The sequence below is a fragment of the Erpetoichthys calabaricus genome, chromosome 2, assembly GCF_900747795.2.
Source record: "Erpetoichthys calabaricus chromosome 2, fErpCal1.3, whole genome shotgun sequence".
Classification (NCBI taxonomy): domain Eukaryota; kingdom Metazoa; phylum Chordata; class Cladistia; order Polypteriformes; family Polypteridae; genus Erpetoichthys; species Erpetoichthys calabaricus.
Window position 1 is genome coordinate 150,489,432 of NC_041395.2, and position 21,315 is coordinate 150,510,746.

General features: G+C 38.7%; 1 protein-coding gene across 2 annotated transcripts in view; it reads left to right on the plus strand.

Moving 5' to 3' along the window:
- The first annotated feature begins 4,158 nt into the window (after window positions 1–4,158).
- The window catches only part of rhbdd1 (rhomboid domain containing 1), a 183,197-nt gene continuing 166,040 nt past the window's right edge, over window positions 4,159–21,315 (plus strand). Inside the window, exon 1 of one of the 2 annotated variants that reach the window (XM_051923031.1) lies at window positions 4,159–4,506. The gene's annotated coding sequence lies outside the window, so the exon portion shown is untranslated. Of the gene's footprint in view, window positions 4,507–4,727; window positions 4,806–21,315 lie in introns of those variants that run through there. The other variant, XM_051923032.1, reaches the window with a different exon arrangement.

Here is a 21,315-nt window from a genome sequence, read left to right on the forward strand (position 1 = left end):
AGGGCATGGAGGAGATTCCAGGAGAAGGGCAGTTACTCTAAGAGAGCTGGACATGGGCCATAGAAGATCCTTAACCCATCAGCAGGACCGGTATCTGTTCCTTTGGGCAAGGAGGAACAGGATGAGCACTGCTAGTGCCCTACATAATGACCTCCAGCAGGCCACTGGTGTGAATGTCTCTGACCAAACAACCAGAAACAGACTTCATGGGGGTGGCCTGAGGACCCAACATCCTCTAGTGGGCCCTGTGCTCACTGCCCGGCACTGTGGAGCTTGATTGACATTTGCCATAGAATACCAGAATTGGCAGGTTCACCACTGCCGCCCTGTGCTTTCACAGATGAGAGCAGGTTCACCCTGAGCACATGTGACAGACGTGAAAGGGTCTGGAGAAGCTGTGGAGAATGTTATGCTGCCTGTAACATCATTCAGCATGACTGGTTTGGTGGTAGGTCAGTAATGGTCTGGGGAGGCATATCCATGGAGGGATGCACAGATCTTTACAGACTAGACAATGGCACATTGACTGCCATTAGGTATTGGGATGAAATCCTTGGACCCATTGTCAGACCCTATGCTGGTGTAGTGGGTCCTGGGTTCCTCCTGGTGCACAACAATGCCCGGCCTCATGTGCCGAGAGTATGTAGGCAGTTCCTGGAGAATGAAGGAATTGATACTATTGACTGGCCCCCATGCTCGCCTGACCTAAATCCAATAGGACACCTCTGCGACATTATGTTTCAGTCCATCCGATGCTGCCAGGTTGCACCTCAGACAGTCCAGGAGCACGGTGATGCCCTGGTCCAGATCTGGGCAGAGATCCCCCAGGACACCATCCGTCATCTCATTAGGAGCATGCCCCAACGTTGTCAGGCATGCATACAAGTATGTGGGGGCCATACAAACTACGGAGTACGATTTTGAGTTGTTGCCATAAAATTTCGCCAAAATGGACTAGCCTGCTGCATCATTTTTTCACTTAAATTTTCGGGGTGTCTTGGAATTCATTCTGTAGGTTGATAATTTTAATTTCCATTAAACGATGTGGCATCCTTTCGTTCCTAACACATTACTCAGTTCATATCAGTATAGATATCCAGCATGACGTTTTTCCCATTGAGATCTGATGTGTTTTCAAAGTGTTCCTTTAATTTTCTGAGCAGTTTATAATCGATTTTATTAAAATGGGAAAACAGGAGTGTCTGTAAAGTTTTCTTAGCACATTTGCTTCACGGGTTCAGCTCTTTGGGTTTGAGTCCCAAGTCTGGCTGTTACCCATGTACTATTTACATGATCTCCATGTATCTCTCTGGGTTTTCCTCTGAAATGCAAGTATGTTAGATTGACTGGTACTGCCAAATAGGCCCTATGGGTTTTTGTATATGGGTTAACCCTGTGATAGCCTTGTGCCCAGTACTGTTTGGGATTGCCTCTTTCCAATGCCCTGCCCCATGCCTGAACTGGAAGAAATATCTTTAAATATGTCATGTTACATAATGTGTGAAACCATACAACTAAAGATAGATAGATAGATAGATGGATAGATACTTTATTAATCCCAAGGGGAAATTCACATACTCCAGCAGCAGCATACTGATACAAAAAAACAATATTAAAGAGTAATAAAAATGCAGGTAAAAAAAGACAATAACTTTGATTCTCTTGCACAGAGAATCAGTATTGGCAGTTCAGTCCAATTTATCATCCAGCTGCACTCCCAGGTATTTATAGGTCTGTACCCTCTGCACACAGTCACCTCTGATGATCACGGGGCCCAGGAGTGGTCTAGGCCTCCTAAAATCCAGCACCAGCTCCTTAGTTTTGCTGGTGTTCAGGTGTAGGTGGTTTGAGTCGCACCATTTAACAAAGTCCTTGATGAGGTTCCTATACTCCTCCTCCTGCCCACTCCTGATGCAGCCCACGATAGCAGTGTCGTCAGGGAACTTTTGCACGTAGCAGGACTCCGAGTTGTATTGGAAGTCCGATGTATATAGGCTGAACAGGACCGGAGAAAGTACAGTCCCCTGTGGCGCTCCTGTGTTGCTGACCACAATGTCAGACCTGCAGTTCCCGAGACGCACATACTGAGGTCTGTCTGTAAGATAGTCCACGATCCATTCCACTAGGTGTGAATCTACTCCCATCTCTGTGAGCTTGTCCCTAAGGAGCAGAGGTTGGATGGTGCTGAAGGCGCTAGAGAAGTCTAGAAACATAATTCTTACAGCACCACTGCCTCTGTCCAAGTGGGAGTGGGATCGGTGTAGCATATAGATGATGGCATCCTCCGCTCCCACCTTCTCCTGGTATGCGAACTGCAGAGGGCCGAGGGCGTGGCGTACTTGTGGCCTCAGGTGGTGAAGCAGCAGCTGCTCCATGGTCTTCATCACATGTGACGTCAGAGAGACAGGCCGAAAGTCATTCAGCTCACTAGGACGTGATACCTTTGGGTCTGGGGTGATACAAGATGTTTTCCAAAGCCTCGGGACTCTCCCCTGTTCCAGGCTCAGGTTGAAGATGCGCTGTAGAGCACTCCCCAGCTCCAGTGCACAGGCCTTCAGCAGTCGTGTCGATACTCCATCTGGACCCGCTGCTTTGCTGGCATGAAGTTTCCTCAGCTCTGTGCTCACCTGCGCTGCTGTAATTGTGGGTTGGGGTAAACTCTCTCCTATGCTGGTATCAGCAGAAGGATGGGTGGAGGGTGCAGAACTCCGAGGTGAGAGTGGGTTAGGGTGATTAAACCTGTCAAAGAAGTTGTTCATTTGGTTTGCTCTCTTCACGTCTCTCTCGATGGTGGCACCCTGCTTTGAGCTGCAGCCAGTGATGATCATCATCCTATCCCACACTTCATTCATGCTGTTATTCTGCAACTTCTGCTCCAGCTTTCTCCTGTACTGCTCCTTCGCCGCCCTGAGCTGGACTTGGAGTTCCTTCTGCACGCGCTTGAGCTCATGCTGATCACCGCATTTAAAGGCCCTTTTCTTCTGGTTCAAAAGGCCCTTGATGTCACTTGTAATCCATGGCTTGTTGTTAGCATAGCAACGTACTGTTCTTACTGGAACTACGATGTCCATACAGAAGTTGATGTAGTCAGTAGTGCAGTCAACAACCTCCTCAATGTTCTCATTATAAGATCCCTGCAGGATATCCCAGTCCGTAGTTTCAAAGCAGTCTCTCAGAGCCGGCTCTGCTTCAGGGGACCATTTTCTGATTATTATATTATTATCCATCCATTTTCCAACCCGCTGAATCCGAACACAGGGTCACGGGGGTCTGCTGGAGCCAATCCCAGCCAACACAGGGCACAAGGCAGGAACCAATCCCGGGCAGGGTGCCAACCCACCGCAGGACACACACAAACACACCCACACACCAAGCACACACTAGGGCCAATTTAGAATCGCCAATCCACCTAACCAGCATGTCCTTGGACTGTGGGAGGAAACCGGAGCGCCCGGAGGAAACCTACGCAGACACGGGGAGAACATGCAAACTCCACGCAGGGAGGACCCGGGAAGCGAACCCAGGTCTCCCAACTGCGAGGCAGCAGCGCTACCCACTGCGCCACCATGCCGCCCTATATTATTATTATTGTTATAATATTATATTGTTATTATTACTGAAACAAAATCAATAGTCTTTGGAATGTTTGGATTTTCCCCACAAGCTTTTATGGTACTGGCAACCTACACTTTGACTTATAATTCAAAAAGGTTAGTAATTTAAAATGAAATTGGAAACAAATGCAGTAATGCATGACATAACGGATGGTTAGGAAGAATGCGCTGATAATGGGAAGCAAAAGGTTTTTTTAAAGAGTGTTAAGAGAATGTATGCCAAATTAATTTTGTAAAATTATTTAAAGTTCTTTTGCTATCGCTGACTTTTCAAACAAGGAACATCCAAACACTTCATTGGGTCTTTCCATTTATTAGTGTGGCCAAAAACACAATATGAAGGGGAATGGAAACTTCACGTATTTCAGGGACAAAACCGTGGAATCATTCAGTATAATCCGAGTATTTGTTGTTTGTGTACTCCCTGTATAATAGTTACGAATCAGCGTCTTACCGCTAAAAATATTCCACATGGATTCAATTATTGGGATAAAATACCGCACATTCGTATAGCAGGCGCTTTCACTTTGTACATTTCCTGACGCAACTGCGTGCAATCCACAGTTAACGCAGACGTGTGCTTCTTACGCAGCAGTCACTTGAGGAAACAGAGGTTTAGCTTCAACAGTTTTGTACTTTTTGCGATTCAAGTGTCTATTTTCTGACGCACTGTCAACTGGAACTGCTGCCTGCATAGTGCCAACTTAATTGTCGACTTTTCTACCAGCGAAGTTACATTCCTTTTTTTGCCGTTTAATTCAAACTAAAGCGCCGATATCCGGAGTACCCGCTTGAACACTGATACAAATTCTTGACTGTTGTCTATTATTTCTTCAAACTTGTTCAGATAGATTTATAAAACAGAGGAAAAAAGATAAAAGCGACAGCGAAGGTAAGTGTTACAAGCTGTGTTATATTGTTAAAAGCGTTCTACTGTTTCCTTAACTCGCAAATAAACGTCAGCATCTTTAGAACCTTGATTACAGATTTTTTCTAGCTGTTTTTCTTGTCACACTGTCCTCGTTTCAGTGTCGGCGCCATTATTACGTATAGTTTGGCAGCACTGCGTGCTGCGTGACAATGTAATGACCAATTGGAAACGAGATAGGGCAGGGCTAACGAGCTACCCGGAAGAGACACAACAGCAGGAACCCGTCCTGTAAAATTGTATTTCACAAGGAATCTGTTGTGGTAAGAGTTGAGCAGTTTTGCGCTACTCATTTTAGCTATGTGTTAGTTAAATTTATTTATGAAGACCACTAATGAAAGTCTGCAGTGATAAAACTCTCAATATGCCAAAAAATGTGACATAACTATATGCATTCTTTAACAGATATGAACTGATGTGCAGAGTGCGGCTCTCACACATTTGAAATACACCCCGTAAGTGTACCCCTTTCACGTGTAGCTGTCATTCCAATAGGAACACATTTAAACTGTGTATGTTAGACAATTAAACCGACAAGGGTAAATAACATTTATTTTTCCATTCTTCAACTTTATAGGCTTTTAGTCATCCAATGGAACGTTTGATTGTTACGCACAATCCATATAACGATATTTGTGTACACTGCCCAATAGATGGAGACGGGCAGTGTGAATACGAAGTGGGTTTGATTGGAATGTTTCTAAACATAGATTTCTTAGGTTTTGTACTTCCGGGTAACGTATTTAGTCGTTTTCATATGTGAATGTAAACATTTATGTAAATTTTACAGTTTATGGTAAACTTAAAGTGCTGTGTTAAATGTAGACGAAGCCGTAATACTAAAAATGTAGTCGTTGAATAATGAATATGCGTATCGGGATACTGTTGCCCAAATCTTACTGATTTTTTTTTTTTCAGTTTAATGTACTGTAAGTTACTTCACCGCAGATTATAACTGACGCACTACCTCTAAATTAAAATTCCTCAAATCACTGTAAGGTTGAACCTGAAAGATATGGAGTGCGAAAATAATAAGGTTTCAACTTCAAAATCAGAGTTGTACAAAGTACTCCGAAATGATACTTGGATAAAAGTAAAATTTATTCATCAAATATTTAACTTTCACTGAAGTAAAAGTACTGTACTTCAGTTAAAAATACTCGAGTAAAAGTAAAATACCAAAAGTACATTTTATAGTAATGAAATGGCACAAGGCTTTGTCTAGAGAAACAATACATTTATTTTTAAACAACACATAAACAATATTTTTGCTACTGAAATTCACTAAAGGATGAGTCATGCAAATGCAAACATAATAATAATAATAATTCTTCGCATTTATATAGCGCTTTTCTGCCTTTGATCAGTACATAACTAGTCAGAATCACAGTGATGACCAGAAGTGTTGTGCAAGTGAGTGTGGTTTTGACTTGCATTGTTTCTCTCCTGTTGGGGTACCCGGCAGCAGTAGATGAAGTACCCCTTTCTCCAGACAGAAGAATAATACAAATAAAAAAGTTAAGTGAACACCTCACAACCTTATATGAATTTATCACAATATAAAAAACAGTGAAAATCAACACAGATTATTATGCTTCTCTGAAGTCAATGTGTATTTTAGAAGGGCAATTATTACAGTACCAGTAACGGGAATACTCTTGACTTGAGCATTCATAGTTTTCATACTCTTTCACTGTACGTTTAGCATTCGTTTGCTCAGAGGTTGATGCACTTGCTGCTTCATGAGCAGCTGTTCTTTTCTCCATCCTAGCGGCATGCTCCTTCTCTTCTTTCATCGGCAGCTTTTCGCGTTAAAAGTGATTATATCAGTGTCTGTGTTGCAATTACTTAGTACGTTTTCCTTAATTGTTTACTTAAGCTGTCACTTAAGTCTTCAATCTGCCTCAAGAATGATTTAAGATACGAAGAGGTAGAGGAAGTGACGGCAAAGGTGGTAGGGATGAGAACGGCGCCCATACGCATGCGCCGCACAGCCACCCTGCTGGCTGCTGCCGAGAGTTGATTCTGCAATAAAATAAAAATAAAAAGAGGAATAACCTTGGAAGTCAATCATCACCCCGAAAGCAGATAGTAGACTTCACATGTGTACCGAATTTCAGGTCAATAGGTCAAACGGTTTGCGAGCTACAATTGATTTAAAATCTTGGACAGCCATGGTAGCATATTATATAAGAAGGTAATACTAATGCAACAATTTCAGAATTATTGTTTATCTTTAACAAGAATTCTCTTAAGAAAGCTGTAGTTTTCTTTTCTCAGTTTGGTTTACCAATTTAATTTTTAAATTACCCACACCCACTTAAGCACTCACATAAACTACAGAATTAACCACAATTCAACTCAAGGAATATTATTAACTCTCCAACATAGATATAAAATAGATATACTGTACTGTATTTGTCCCAAATGGGAAATTCTCATGGATCTTGTTTAGTCAATATATAACTTGTGATTTTAAAATATTACTTGAGCCCATAAAATTTTGTTTGCACAAGAGTTAAAAGACACTGCTTTTAGAGATTTTAGGGGCACCATATCAGATAGCTTAAGAAGAGGAAAAAATGCTTACCTGAACATGCTTCTCTAAATTTGAAGGCAAATTCTTGAAAACAAAGACTTCTTTAGCTCCTGGCAGAAGCAGAAGACACTTCATTATAGATGAATTTACCTTTGCATTTTACATATCTGAAAATAGTGTTCAGATATGCCCATGGGTAAAGTGCACATTCTGTTTCCATGTCTTAATAGCAAGCTGAGAGTATATGAATAACCTACCAAATGAGCTTTGGAAGCAACAGTGTTTTTTAAATTATATACAGAATTCAGTTGGCTGTGTCTGAGCAATGTTAAACTCTAAAGTAAGTTGGCAACCCACCTGATAGATCTCTTTTATGAATCTGTAAGAGTTTGGTCCATATAATGACTAACAAGGACTTGCTTGAAAATGTAACAAAGTCAAAAGTATGCTGTCTGACTTTCAGCCTTAGTACAGGGTTGTGAATATTTGTAATTTGAGACAATGGAAAGAAAAAGTCGGTGCTGAATACACTTTTTTGCCTGCTAGGATCAGGAAAGGAAATCTTGTAAGAAGTCCTCACTGTATGATTTGCCCTGTGCTCCGGTCATTAATAACTTTCGTCAATTTACTAGCAATCAGATTGTGCTTCATTCACTCAAAAAATGGTACTAATGTAGAAAAAAGTATATGGAAAAGACACTGCTGTCTACTGCTCCATTACAGGATAACCCTCCCTCAACTATACAGTATTTCAGTCTTGGAAGTTACTAGGCATCTAAACCTTCAGAGATCTTTATATTGGTAGGTTTGCACCTTTTCATTAGCTCTGTTGTAAATATGGAACTTTATAAAAGCAATTTTGTTAACTTCCCTAATCCACTATTGATACTCAAAAATATTCTAACTAGTAAGGACATTAATAATTGCAGCATTTTCAGACTTTTATCAAATATTGTTATAGTGCTCACCACTAGACCACACTCGATAATTCACAGCCTTTATTCTTTTTCAGTTTGTAAAATTCATGTTGTAATTCAGTTGAAAATTGTATACTGGATACATCTCTCCAAATTAAAACTAAAATCAGACACATTTGACCAAATTAAAATGATCTAAAATATTTCATGGATTGGATCGTAACTGTGAAGCTGTCAAGTTGCTAAAGTTTGTCTTCGGACTGTCCAAAATTAAAGCCCTTTTTGGGAAATATTTGTTTTTATCTATCAGATAGAATAAGATGTACAGTCACTACAGCAGTCTTTAAGCTTGTCTGAAACAACTCCAGACTATTTGGTGATAAATGGCCAATTATTTCCTACACTAAAATGTTTTTGTTTTGACTACTTCTGCTTAATTGGAAGAATCCGAGTGCACCTTCTAAACTCAATGGGAAAATTATACTTTATATTATCATGAGCTAGAAAAAAAACCAAATGTTTCTTGTTTGGTGCTGTTCACAGGTTCTTTAGAATATGGCAAGATTTAATTGATGTTATTGTAAAATAATTTTGTTGAGCTCATGCCTGTTTTTCTGCTAAACCCCTGTGGTTTTGATTAATAAGAATGGGCCTTTTTATTACTGATCAGCTCTTGGATGGGAATATGAATTTTACAGTGGCTTATGGTTATTAATCTTAATTGTTTCTGTGATATATTGGATCAGATGTGTGACTTTTTAAAAAATATTATCATTTTGTTTCACCATATGTTTGTCATATTCTGAACTTTTTTTTCTGAAAAGCATAGATTTGGAACAAACACAATTTTAAGGAAAAAAAAGAAAGAAAAGGGGTGGATCCATGATGGGATTGCTACACACTTCCCAGTTATTTCTACATTTAAATGTTAAATGTTTTGATAATTAATGTAATTATATTGAACACTTAATATTAAATCAAATAATTCTTTCTCTGAATTTTCTCTAAAATGTAATAAAACACATCCCGCAAAAAGAACATTCTCTGATGGACTTTCTTGATAATGCATGTGATGTTTTTGTCCCACTTTAGGTTTTGTGACAGCACTGTGCCCAGAAATACACTCGTAAGTGAATCTGCCGTTGAGTCATTGATAATGCAATGTTGGAAGAAGCTACAGTTAGCCAACAAAATATTTGCTATCAGTTGGAATGTTTAAATTTCCTTGCTCGTAACAGGCTGAAAGCAAAAAAATGTTTTGCATATACCAGAGTTTATCATACATTTTAACTAGAGGTGTACTTGCTTAAATGCATTTTTTAGCTATTTGCTCTTTACTTGAATAAATTTCATTTAGGGCTGCTTTCACTTTTACTACACTACATTTTTAGGTCTGATAGCCCATGCCATCTTCTGCTTTCTGACTTTGTAAAGTTGATTTTTGCCTTCCATATAAACAAGCTGATAATGGAAATGAGGTTTTTAAAAATATTAAAAGAGTACTTGAAACAAAAACATAGATTTTAGGAGGATATTCATTCCTACTGTATTAACAATGCCTGCAAGAAAAAGCCTAAGAGCCGACCATCTATTGACATCTTATTTAGTGCTTTCCGTCAACTGTTAAAGCTGTGTTTTAAAAGATATTTAAACTTTCTTGTAACTGTAATTCCCAGGTACGGGATTGCACATTTAAAGTGTTTTAGCAATCATGGGTGAATTTATATACCTTTCTTATGTAGACTACTGGATTACGTCAGTTTGAAATCACAGTAAACCTTATTTTTCTGTGAAGTGCTGTGTTTTCAAAGGCTGCATTAGCTGTTTTTTCCCCATGTGTGTATATTTTAAAGAGCACTAAAAAAGTCATAAGCACTTTATGCTTTTCAGGTGCATTATGACCAAAACTGCATAAATGCTGATAAGAAAACAATGTTTAAAAAAAAAATCAATATGATGCAAATGTACACTGCAAAAAATGAAATCTTAACAAGCCAGACAATCTTGAAAAGAGATAATAGATCTTGTTTTTCTTATTTTAAGAATAACTGACTTGAGTAGATTTGTATGTGTAAGATATATAATCTCATTTTTAGAAAATTTAACAAGTTAACAAGTTAAACTTTCTCACTATATTGGCAGATAATTTTGCTTGAACAAGAAAAACAAGAAAAAGGTACTAGAATCAAGATCTATTATCTCTTTTCAAGATTGTCTGGCTTGTTAAGATTTCATTTTTTGCGGTGTACTACAGTATGTATTGTGTGTAGAATATTTTTACTACATTAAAATGTTCTAAAATAATCACAGAAAGACAGTTTGGCTTCCTTCATGTAATTTTAATTCAAAAGCTTTGTTTAAGTAAAGTTTGTAAATGGAGTTTAGCAGAAACATACAGGGGAAAAATATTAAAATTAAAATGTTTTCATATTTTTCTTCAACATCATGCCTGCATGAAACAACTCAGCTCCCACTGGATCACTTTTATGAGTTGTACTTTTTATTTTTCGATGAATTGGGCGCACATGGGCGTTCATGCTTCTAGCAAAAGCTGCAGTGTTTACTGCATCTGGAACTTCAAATCATACAGTGCAGTGTCCAAGGGACTGAACAGTGTTTCTGAAATGGGAAGAAACTCTGATTGGCACAAGAAAACAAGTTGCAGAATGACATTAAATGTGAGTGAAAAATAAAATGCATTCCATTATTTAGTTACATGAATCATCAGTGTTATATTCACTCTTATAGTGTTAAATTAACAGGTAGATTGTATAAAGGAACAATGTTTTCATATCAACAGCTTAATTGTTAAATTAATATTGGTGTTCTTGCTGTGCACAAAAAACAAAGTACTCATTAACCTGTCCAATGTACAGGCAGTGGTTCATATTTGTTGACTATCCACTGTCATGCATTCACTTCACAGTGATTGCTTCCTGCATCATAATCCCACTAGACACAGTCTTAGAAAAAAAAGTAACTGTGATATTTTAAACCTACTTTTTTCATGCTCATAATGTTTTGAGGGATCACTACAAACTGGTAGCAGCAAATATTTCACTGAATGCTTTGATGGCTTTTCATTTATATTCAAGTAAGCATTTCATTTTCGGTCAACTACAAAATATATCAGAATTACTAGTATTGTGATTTTGGGCATAATTATTTATTTGTGTATTGTAAGACACTCAACAGGTTAGATCAGGCTACAGCCAGTCTATTCATTTGAAAACTGCTGACCAAATACAATTTGATAGCAACGCATCATGTGGTATTTTGCATATCCAAATACTGTAGAAACATGTCCAAAAACTGCTTTAATGTGACACAAATAGACAAATGTGCTAATAAACATTATAATATTAAAGCTTTCACTTAAGGTTGTTGTGTGTGTCACCATCTTGGATTAATATCATGATCTGAATTCAACTCAGACTTGACAGACCAGTTCCAGTTGAAAATTCCAAATTCCAGCATAAAAACAACAAAATAGACACTGTTTTAGTTAGTGTATTCACATCATTTTGCTCTGGAGGACTGCAGTTTTTCAGCTGTAAATGGCAAAAACTGTTTTCGCAGCTATTGCTGGCACTGCATACCAAGAGATATGTGGGTATGAGGAAGGATCCAGCAATGATGGGACCGTGACTGTTATCACAGCTATTGCTCTCCTCCATTTTTGTTTTTCCGCAGTGCTGGTGCTGGCTGATGATGACAGCACTCAGCCCAAGGGTATAGGGAAGAAAACTCATTAATTCCGATCTGGCTATTCTCATTCATGTCACATGGTCATGAATTGGATATGTATCCAATCCAGGACCACATATGAAAGAGAGTCAAATCTAACTGAATTGAAAAGATTGGATATCTGTGTCCACACAGCCCTGAAAACATCAGCTCTGTGTCACCTTAAGGCAAAAAAAAAGGATTTGAGTCACTTTATCCTGGTAATGTGAACATAGTTTTGTATATACTGTATCATCTGGTAAGCATTCATTGCAGAAAGAACGAGATTATGTTTACAAATATTTAGATAATCCGTGCGCTCCTCCAATTTACTGCAAAAAATGTATAGCCTGTGGATTAAATTCTGGAAAATATGCTACTTCAGTGCCTTAACACATTCAGTACTAATACATTGTTTGAAGTGCACATCTACAGTGCATCCATAAAGTATTCACAGCGCATCACTTTTTCCACCTTTTGTTATGTTACAGCCTTATTCCAAAATGGATTAAATTCATTTTTTCCTCAGAATTCTGCACACAACACCCCATAATGACAACGTGAAAAAAGTTTACTTGAGGTTTTTGCAAATTTATTAAAAATAAAAAAAGTATTCACAGCCTTTGCTCAATACTTTGTCAATGCACCTTTGGCAGCAATTACAGCCTCAAGTCTTTTTGAATATGATGCCACAAGATTGGCACACCTATCGTTGGCCAGTTTCGCCCATTCCTCTTTGCAGCACCTCTCAAGCTCCATCAGGTTGGATGGGAAGCGTCGGTGCACAGCCATTTTAAGATCTCTCCAGAGACTAGGGGGCTCCGCCCCCTGCTCGCTTCGCTCGCCAACCCCTGGTGTTGGGAAATTACAAAGAGCGTGATGTATGAATGAGATATAGCATAGTGTGAAGGCATGGAGCATTTATGACGTTAACTTCAACGTCAGATGAACGTCGAACTTGTGAGAAGGTCACATAAAGTTGTCCATGTACAAAAACGGGCTCAGATAGGTAGATGCCAACCTTGTCTATGGGTTGTCCTTGTGATTTGTTGATGGTTATGGCAAAGGCAGGTTTAATGGGGAATTGTTTCCGTTTAAGTGTAAAAGGTAATTCCAGGTCAGAACTTGTAAGGTCAATTCTAGGAATTAGAACAGTATTGTTAGCATGTGATCCTGTAAGAACTGTTGCTTGAATAACATTGTGTGTTATGGTGTAGACGACTAAACGTGTATCATTGTATAAACCCTGTTTAGTGTTAAGGTTTCTTAATAGCATGATTATTGTTCCGTTTTTAAGGCTAAGACTGTGTTGTGGTAATCCGGCTGGGTTAATAGTGTTCAAATATTCTAAGGGGAAATTATGATGGTCATTGTCGTCATCAGAGTCAACTTTGTCAGAGCTTAGAAAGAGGTGTGACTCTCCAGGAAGTAATGAAATGACCTGGTTATTAATGTGATCAACAGTAATATTTTTTGGACATAATATAGTTCGTTGTGTTAAAAGGGGTATTTGGTCTAATGAGACCGGTGTTCCAAATATCTCTGTAAGTAAGTCGTCACAGATAAAGGGTTGAGGAATTGTAATAATATCTGGGTGAAGTCCATCTGTATTGGTGAGTGTACAATGTTGTAGTTGTAATAACCAATTGTTATATTCGGGATCTGTAAATCGCATGTTTTGTACCAAGTGTATGTTTTGAAAGCAATGCCAATTGTTCGCGTAACATTTTTTGTTCCGCGGTTTTAGAAGCGCGTTCTTGGTGCCGACGTGAATGTTTTTTTTTGATTCGGGTTCGTGTTTGTGGTCTCGTTACTTGAGCCGTCTAGTTTTGTAGCCGTGATCGTGAATTGATGACTTGTTTGATCTTTATCGTTAGGAATATGGATAAGTAATAAGGAGGATCGAACTCACTGTTAATATGCGGACTGTTCGTTTTCTCGTATTATCACCAATCAGGTCTCGCGCCTGTAAATGTGTTGTAGTTCGGCCTCTTTTTGTTTATGTATGACGTCGTAGCGAATTTTAAGGTGGACTGAATAATAGTTGAGCGGAATGCATGTGGAGCAATAGGTAAGCATTGTCTAAAATCTACTCCTAATAAAAGTACCTTTCCTCCAAAGGGAATATTATTATTCATCAACGCAATGCCAATTGTCCGCGTATTTTAAGGTGGACTGAACAATAGCTGAGCACACCGCAAGTGCAGCAATAGTTAAGCACTGTCTAAAATCTCCTCCTAATAAATGTACCTTTCCTGTAAAGGGAATATTATTATTCATCAACGTTTGTAGAAGTTTATCAATGGTGTTGAGTAAGTGACTGGATGCCATTGTACATTCATCTATAATTTAATAGTGTGGCAAGACGGATGTCACGTGCATTGTTACTGTTCATTTTCATAGTGGATACCGATGGTTCTGTGATTGGGACCGGTATTTTGAATAAGGAGTGACATGTGTTTTTGGAGCTGAGACATTTTTTCTTCCGCGGTTTTAGAAGCGCGTTGTAGGTGGCGACGTGATTTGTGTATATTTGCGTTCTTGATTTGTTTCAGGGTGCACTGTTCCAATGCGATGTAATATTTGTCCACATACCCGAAAGCAGTATGGGCCATTGCCTTTTGGTGACCTGATATTTACTCCGGTAAATGCAAAATCAAATCAACTATTGTAGGATGTAATGCTGTTCATAAAGTTTTTACTTTCAGGTACTTCGTTAGTTAGAAGCTTCTGTAGATATGCAGGATATGAATGTAAAGGAGGCAGTGTAATTTGACCCTTTTGAGAACAACGTGTAAATTCATTACCTGTATTGCAATTTGTTTCTTCAGGGAAGCTAAGTGAATGACAATGATTGCAAATGACATTCATTAATCCCAATGAATTTTCATGAATAGTGGACTTATTATTGAACGCGTTGTCAGCTAACTGGCGCAATCGTTAGTGTGGTCGTGGGTGTGAATCGTCCTTTTTGTGTACGTTTCGCGTGCTATGTCCGTAGTCTGTCCCGTTTCGTGTCCAATGGGCTGTGTGTGGCGCTCGCAGCTTGTTTTTTTTTGTGTGCTGGGGGTTGGGACATTTTTTCTCCCTGAGTTTCAGAAGCCGTTGTATGCGCCGCCATGTATTTTGTTTTTTCATGCGGGTTCGTGTGTTTGGTCCCGTTATCCGAGCCGAATCGTTTTGTACCCGTGAGCGTGTATTCATGACTGTTGTTCTTCAGCATGAGAAATATGGATAAGTAATAAGGAGGATCGCATTCACTGTTAAGATGGAGCCTTTTCTGCAGTTGAACGGTTAATAGTGCTTTATTGTAAGGAGATCCACCTATGCTGCATAGTGTGAAGGTGTTGAGATGACGTATGTTTAATATGGACGGTTCCTTTAGAAATGGGGCTTTGGGTGTCACTTCTTATTGATGTTAGTGTGTTTGTGGGTCTGATTGGTCGTTGTTGTGAACGTTTCGTGTGCCATGTCCGTAGTCTGTCCTGTTTCGTCTCTAAGGGGCTTGGTGTGGCGGTCACGGCTTCTTTTTTTTGGTGTGGTAGGAGTTTGTTGAATCCTCCTCTTTGTCTGTGTCCCGTTTCGTGTGCAATGGGATTCGTGCGGCGCCGCTGTGTGCTTTGCCGGCGTCTGAGGGGGGGGGAGTGGATGTTGCTTGGAGGGGGTGGTGGGATTGGTGGGGCGCGAGTGTCTTCTTTCTTTTTGTGTGCCAGGGGCTTGTTGAATCCTCCTCTTTGTGTGTGTCCTGTCCGTTGCTTGTAGGCGGGGGGGGGGGGGGGGGGGGGGGGGGCTTGCGGGTTCGTTTTTTTTGTGTGCCAGGGGCTTGTTGAATCGTCCTCTTTGTGTGTGTCCCGTCCGTTGTTTGTGGGGGGGGGGGGGTGCTTGGAGGTGGGTGTGGGATTTGTGGTGTGTGAGCGGTTTTTTTGTTTTTGTGTGCTAGTTTCGTGTGCAATGGGTTTCGTGCGGCGCTGTGTGCGTCGCCTGCGTTTGACTCCTTTTTTCTGTGCTGACTCCTTTTTTCTGTGGTCACTCCTTTTTTCTTTGACTCCTTTTTTCTGTGCTCACTCCTTTTTTCTGTGGTTGCGGCCGCCTCTCGCGGCACCTCATTTCTTGGGACGCCTGCGCAGTACGTCTTTTTGCGGCTATGGCCCATGGCCGGATGTCCCTGCGTCCATCCGGTTTAGCATTCTCGGTTAGTAATGTGGATGTTCAATCGGATTCAAGTCTGGGCTCTGGCTCGGCCACTCAAGGACATTCACAGAGTTCCTTTGATATCTTGGCTGTGTGCTTAGGGTCGTTGTCCTGCTGAATGATGAACCGTCACCCCAGTCTGAGGTCAAGAGCACTCTGGAGCAGGTTTTCATCCAGGATGTCTCTGTACATTGCTGCAGTCATCTTTCCCTTTATCCTGAGTAGTCTCCCAGGTCCTGCCGCTGAAAAACATCCCCACATCATAATGCTGCCACCACCATGCTTCACTGTAGGGATGGTGCCAGGTTTCCTCCAAACGTAATGCCTGGCATTCACACCAAAGAGTTCAATCTTTGTCTCATCAGACCAGAGAATTTTCTTTCTCCTGGTCTGAGAGTCCTTCAGGTGCCTTTTGGCAAACTCCAGGCGGGCTGCCATGTGCCTTTTACTAAGGAGTGGCTTCCGTCTGGCCACTCTGCCATACAGGCCTGATTGGTGGATTGCTGCAAAGATGGTTGTCCTTCTGGAAGGTTCTCCTCTTTCCACAGAGGACCTCTGGACCTCTGACAGAGTGACCATGAGCCTGACTAAGGCCCTTCTCCCCCGATCGCTCAGTTTAGATGGCCGGCCAGCTCCAGGAAGAGTCCTGGTGGTTTCGAACCTCTTCCACTTACGGATGATGGAGGCCACTATGCTCATTGGGACCTTCAAAGCAGCAGAAATTTTTCTGTAACCTTCCCCAGATATGTGCCTCGAGACAATCCTGTCTCGGAGGTCTACAGACAATTCCTTTGACTTCATGCTTGGTTTGTGCTCTGACATGAACTATCAACTGTGGGACCTTATATAGACAGGTGTGTGCCTTTCCAAATCATGTCCAGTCAACTGAATTTACCACAGGTGGACTCCAATTAAGCTGCAGAAACATCTCAAGGATGATCAGGGGAAACAGGATGCACCTGCGCTCAATTTCGAGCTTCACGGCAAAGGCTGTGAATACTTATGTACATGTGCTTTCTCAATTTTTTTATTTTTAATAAATTTGCAAAAACCTTAAGTAAACTTTTTTCACATTGTCATTATGGGGTGGTGTGTGTAGAATTCTGAGGAAAAAAAATGAATTTAATCCATCTATACATATTAATAAAAGGCAAAGCCCTCACTGACTCACTGAGTCACTGACTGACTGACTGACTGACTGACTGACTGACTCACTCATCACTAATTCTCGAACTTCCCGTGTAGGTGGAAGGCTGAAATTTGGCAGGCTCATTCCTTACAGCTTACTTACAAAAGTTAGGCAGGTTTCATTTCGAAATTCTACGCGTAATGGTCATAACTGGAACATATTTTTTGTCCATATACTGTAATGGAGGAGGCGGAGTCACGTATTGCGTCATCACGCCTCCTACGTAATCACGTGACCTAAAAACAAGGAAGAGATTTACAGCACGAGTCAAACGCGGGAACGAAGGTAAATGACGTTAATTTTTGACTGTCTTTTAATACTGTGTAAGCATACATATTAACACGTGCAATTAAACGTGTGCATTTACGGGGTGATTTCTCAGGCTTAAAAGCTCGCCTTTTATCAAACGCGGGAACAAAGGTAACTGACGTTGTTCACTGTCTTTTAATACTGTGTAACCATACATATTAACACATGTGCAATTAAACGTGTGCATTTACGGGGTGATTTCTCAGGCTTAAAAGCTCGCCTTTTACTAAAAAGGTAAATGCAAAACTATTTTCAATCATTCTATGATCTGCTTCTCACAACTGAAGGCACCGTGGCTGATGGTAAATGACGTTAATTTTTGAGTGTCTTTTAATACTGTGTAAGCATACATATTAACACGTGCAATTAAACGTGTGCATTTACGGGGTGATTTCTCAGGCTTAAAAGCTCGCCTTTTATCAAACGCAGGAACAAAGGTAAATCACGTTCTTCACTGTCTTTTAATACTGTGTAACCATACATATTAACACATGTGCAATTAAACGTGTGCATTTACGGGGTGATTTCTCAGGCTTAAAAGCTCGCCTTTTACTAAAAAGGTAAATGCAAAACTATTTTCAATCATTCTATGATCTGCTTCTCACAACTGAAGGCACCGTGGCTGATGTTACGTCACTTGCTGTCCGACCATAAGCGTTACCTGCTAGGTAACCGGACACTCACTTCACTCCCTTTCGGGAATCGAACCTCTGAGGTTTTCTTTTGTTCTTAATTAAAATTTAAAAGCAATACTTCACCGCTGCTAAGCCCCTCTAGCGCTGACGTCCGAGGTTCGATTACCGTAAGCAAGTGCAGTGAGTGTGTAATTACATTCACGGCATTCGTAGTCAGATTCACAATCTGATTGTATGGGTGGTTACTTCCAGGTAATGTTTACACTTGGCCACCAAGTCAGGTCGAAGTGATCACTCGAGTAAAGGCAGCTTCACAAAAAAACTGATCCTTAACAAACTGTTATTAGTATATTTTCCCTCAATTTAAAAACATTTTATTTTCTTCTTAATAAAAATTTAAAAGCGGTACTTCGCCGGTGCGAAGCGCGTGGATTTGACCGACTGACACATACAGACATATTCATGAGTGCAGGTACTTCGGAAAGAAAGCACCGTGTAAACCTAAAGTTTAAATTAACTTCATAGACCTACAAAAGGTTGCCATTCATTTGAGGCAAGATTGCTTTTCTTCTGTACAACTATACGTTGCATTCTCAAAAGAGTGTGCTTGCACGGCTTCGGATATAGATATATATATATATATATATATGTATGTCTATATATAAATATGTAAGCTTATAAGTACTGCCTTACTTCTCTTTAAGAAAGGAAGATGTAATGATACTTGATTTAAACGATTCCATGTCTTCCTGGGTTTGCGTAGCTTATTGTCTAAAAAGGAGAAACCCTCATTTATAAAACTTTGCTGTAGATGACTTAGCTTATTGTCAATATCTTTACACGTTTTTTTAAGACTTATTGACTGAAACGGGCTTTCACGAAAAAAGTTAGGGCTTTGCTACAGGATACACCCTCCACAAGTTAAGCAAGTAAAAATAAAATATATATTTCTGTTTTATTTAAACCTTTTAAGTTCGTATGCATAGCCCCATTTGGCTGTTTAATTTTTTTTTTTCTTTCTTCAGTAATATTTAATCTCCTTAAAGAAAAAGAACATATCCATTTTACTTTTTTTGTATCTCTGTAGTAATATTTTAGTGTAAAAGAATAACCAGTATTTAAACCTTTTATGTTACTTTATACATTTATTTTACACAATGTTGAAAAATTAATAAGAAAGCTACATATTTTGGCAGCTGCTGCTTTCATTTTCAATGAAATGAAAAAAGCTCTCCAAGAGAAAACGTCAATAAAGAAGAAACTAAATCTAAAAATCAGAAACCCTCATTTATAAAAGTTTGCTGCAGATGACTTAACTGAAAATAAATGAATAGTTCCTATGTATATAATACATATTTATCTATTTTACTTATGCCTTTATTCCACCAACTTACAACATCTGAGGTACAATTTGTTACATTACTTTTGTTTTTTGCAGCACAGGCAGGTGAAGTGACTTCCTCAGGGTCACACAGTGGTGTCAGTACCAGGATTTGAACTGACAAGCTCCGGGTTTGCTGAAATATTACTGAAGAAAGAAAAAAAAACGAAAACGGGCAAATGGGGCTATGCATACAAACGTCCATCCATCCATTATCCAACCTGCTATATCCTAAATACAGGAGCCACTAAGTAGATATGTATATATACAGTGTATATATATATATATATATATATATAATACTGTGTATATATATATATATATATATATATATATATATATATATATATATATATATATATATATATCTATATGTATGTATATATGTATGTATGTATATATGTATGTCTATATATATATATATGTAGATATGTAAATTTGTGTATGTATATATATGTTTATGTGGATGTGTATATGTGTATATACGTATGTATATGTAGATATGTGTATATGTAGATATGTATATATATGTTTATGTGTGTGTGTGTGTATATTATTATATATATAAAAGACAGCAACACTCATAACAATGACAACACAATTACATTGACAATCATGTTACGTTATTTTTAAAATGTTTCCTTTTCTTTTTCATAACCTCTTTAACACACTACTTCTCCGCTGCGAAGCACGGGTATTTTGCTATTTATCTATATATATAAAGGAGAGTTGAGATCCGAGAGACTGTGTTTGTGGAGGGATGGAGAGTTAAGGCGGGTGTTAGAGTCACGTGATCATCTCCCCTCCCATTCACCTCATTTCATTCACTTCATTTCGCTCCGAGCTGAGCTCCGCAGCTGGCGCGGTCTTGCTGTTCTTGATTTGCTTTTCATATGGCCAAGTATACGTTGCATGCTCAAGAGTAAGCTCAGCGCACAACTTGGTCATATTACAACCGGAGGGGCGAACTGACAACATGGTATACAAAGAGATCCTTAACAAATAATTATTGGTATAATTTCCCTCAGTTTATTATTTAAAATTTTAAAGCAGTACTTCGCCGCTGCGAAGCGCAGGTATTTTGCTATATATATATATATATATATATATATATATATATATATATATATATATATATATGTATGTATGTATATATATGTATGAATGTATGTATGTATATATGTATGTATATATTTATATCTATGTATATCTATATATATATATATATATATATATATATATATATATATATATATATATATATATATATATATATGTGGATGTGTGTATGTGTATATATATATATGTGTGTATATATATGTATATGTGGATGTGTGTATGTATATATATGTATATGTAGATATGTGTATATGTAGATATGTATATATATGTATATATGTTTATGTATATATATGGTTACATAACCTCTTTAACACACTACTTCTCCGCTGCAAAGCGTGGGTATTTTGCTATATGTATATATATATATATGTGTCTGTATGTGTATATACAGTATATATATTTATATATATATATATATATGTGTGTATGTATATATGTGTGTATATGTATGTGTATATATATGTTGATATATGTATATATATGTGGATGTCTATATGTGTATATATATATATGTATATATATATATATATATATATATATATATATATGTAGATATGTGTATATGTAGATATGTATATAAGTATATATGTTTATGTATATATATGTTTACATAACCTCTTTAACACACTACTTCTCCGCTGCGAAGCGCGGGTATTTTGCTAGTTTTGGAATAAGGCTGTAACATAACAAAATGTGGAAAAAGTGATGCGCTGTGAATACTTTCCGGATGCACTGTATGTACAGGACCATTTTGAGTACGAACT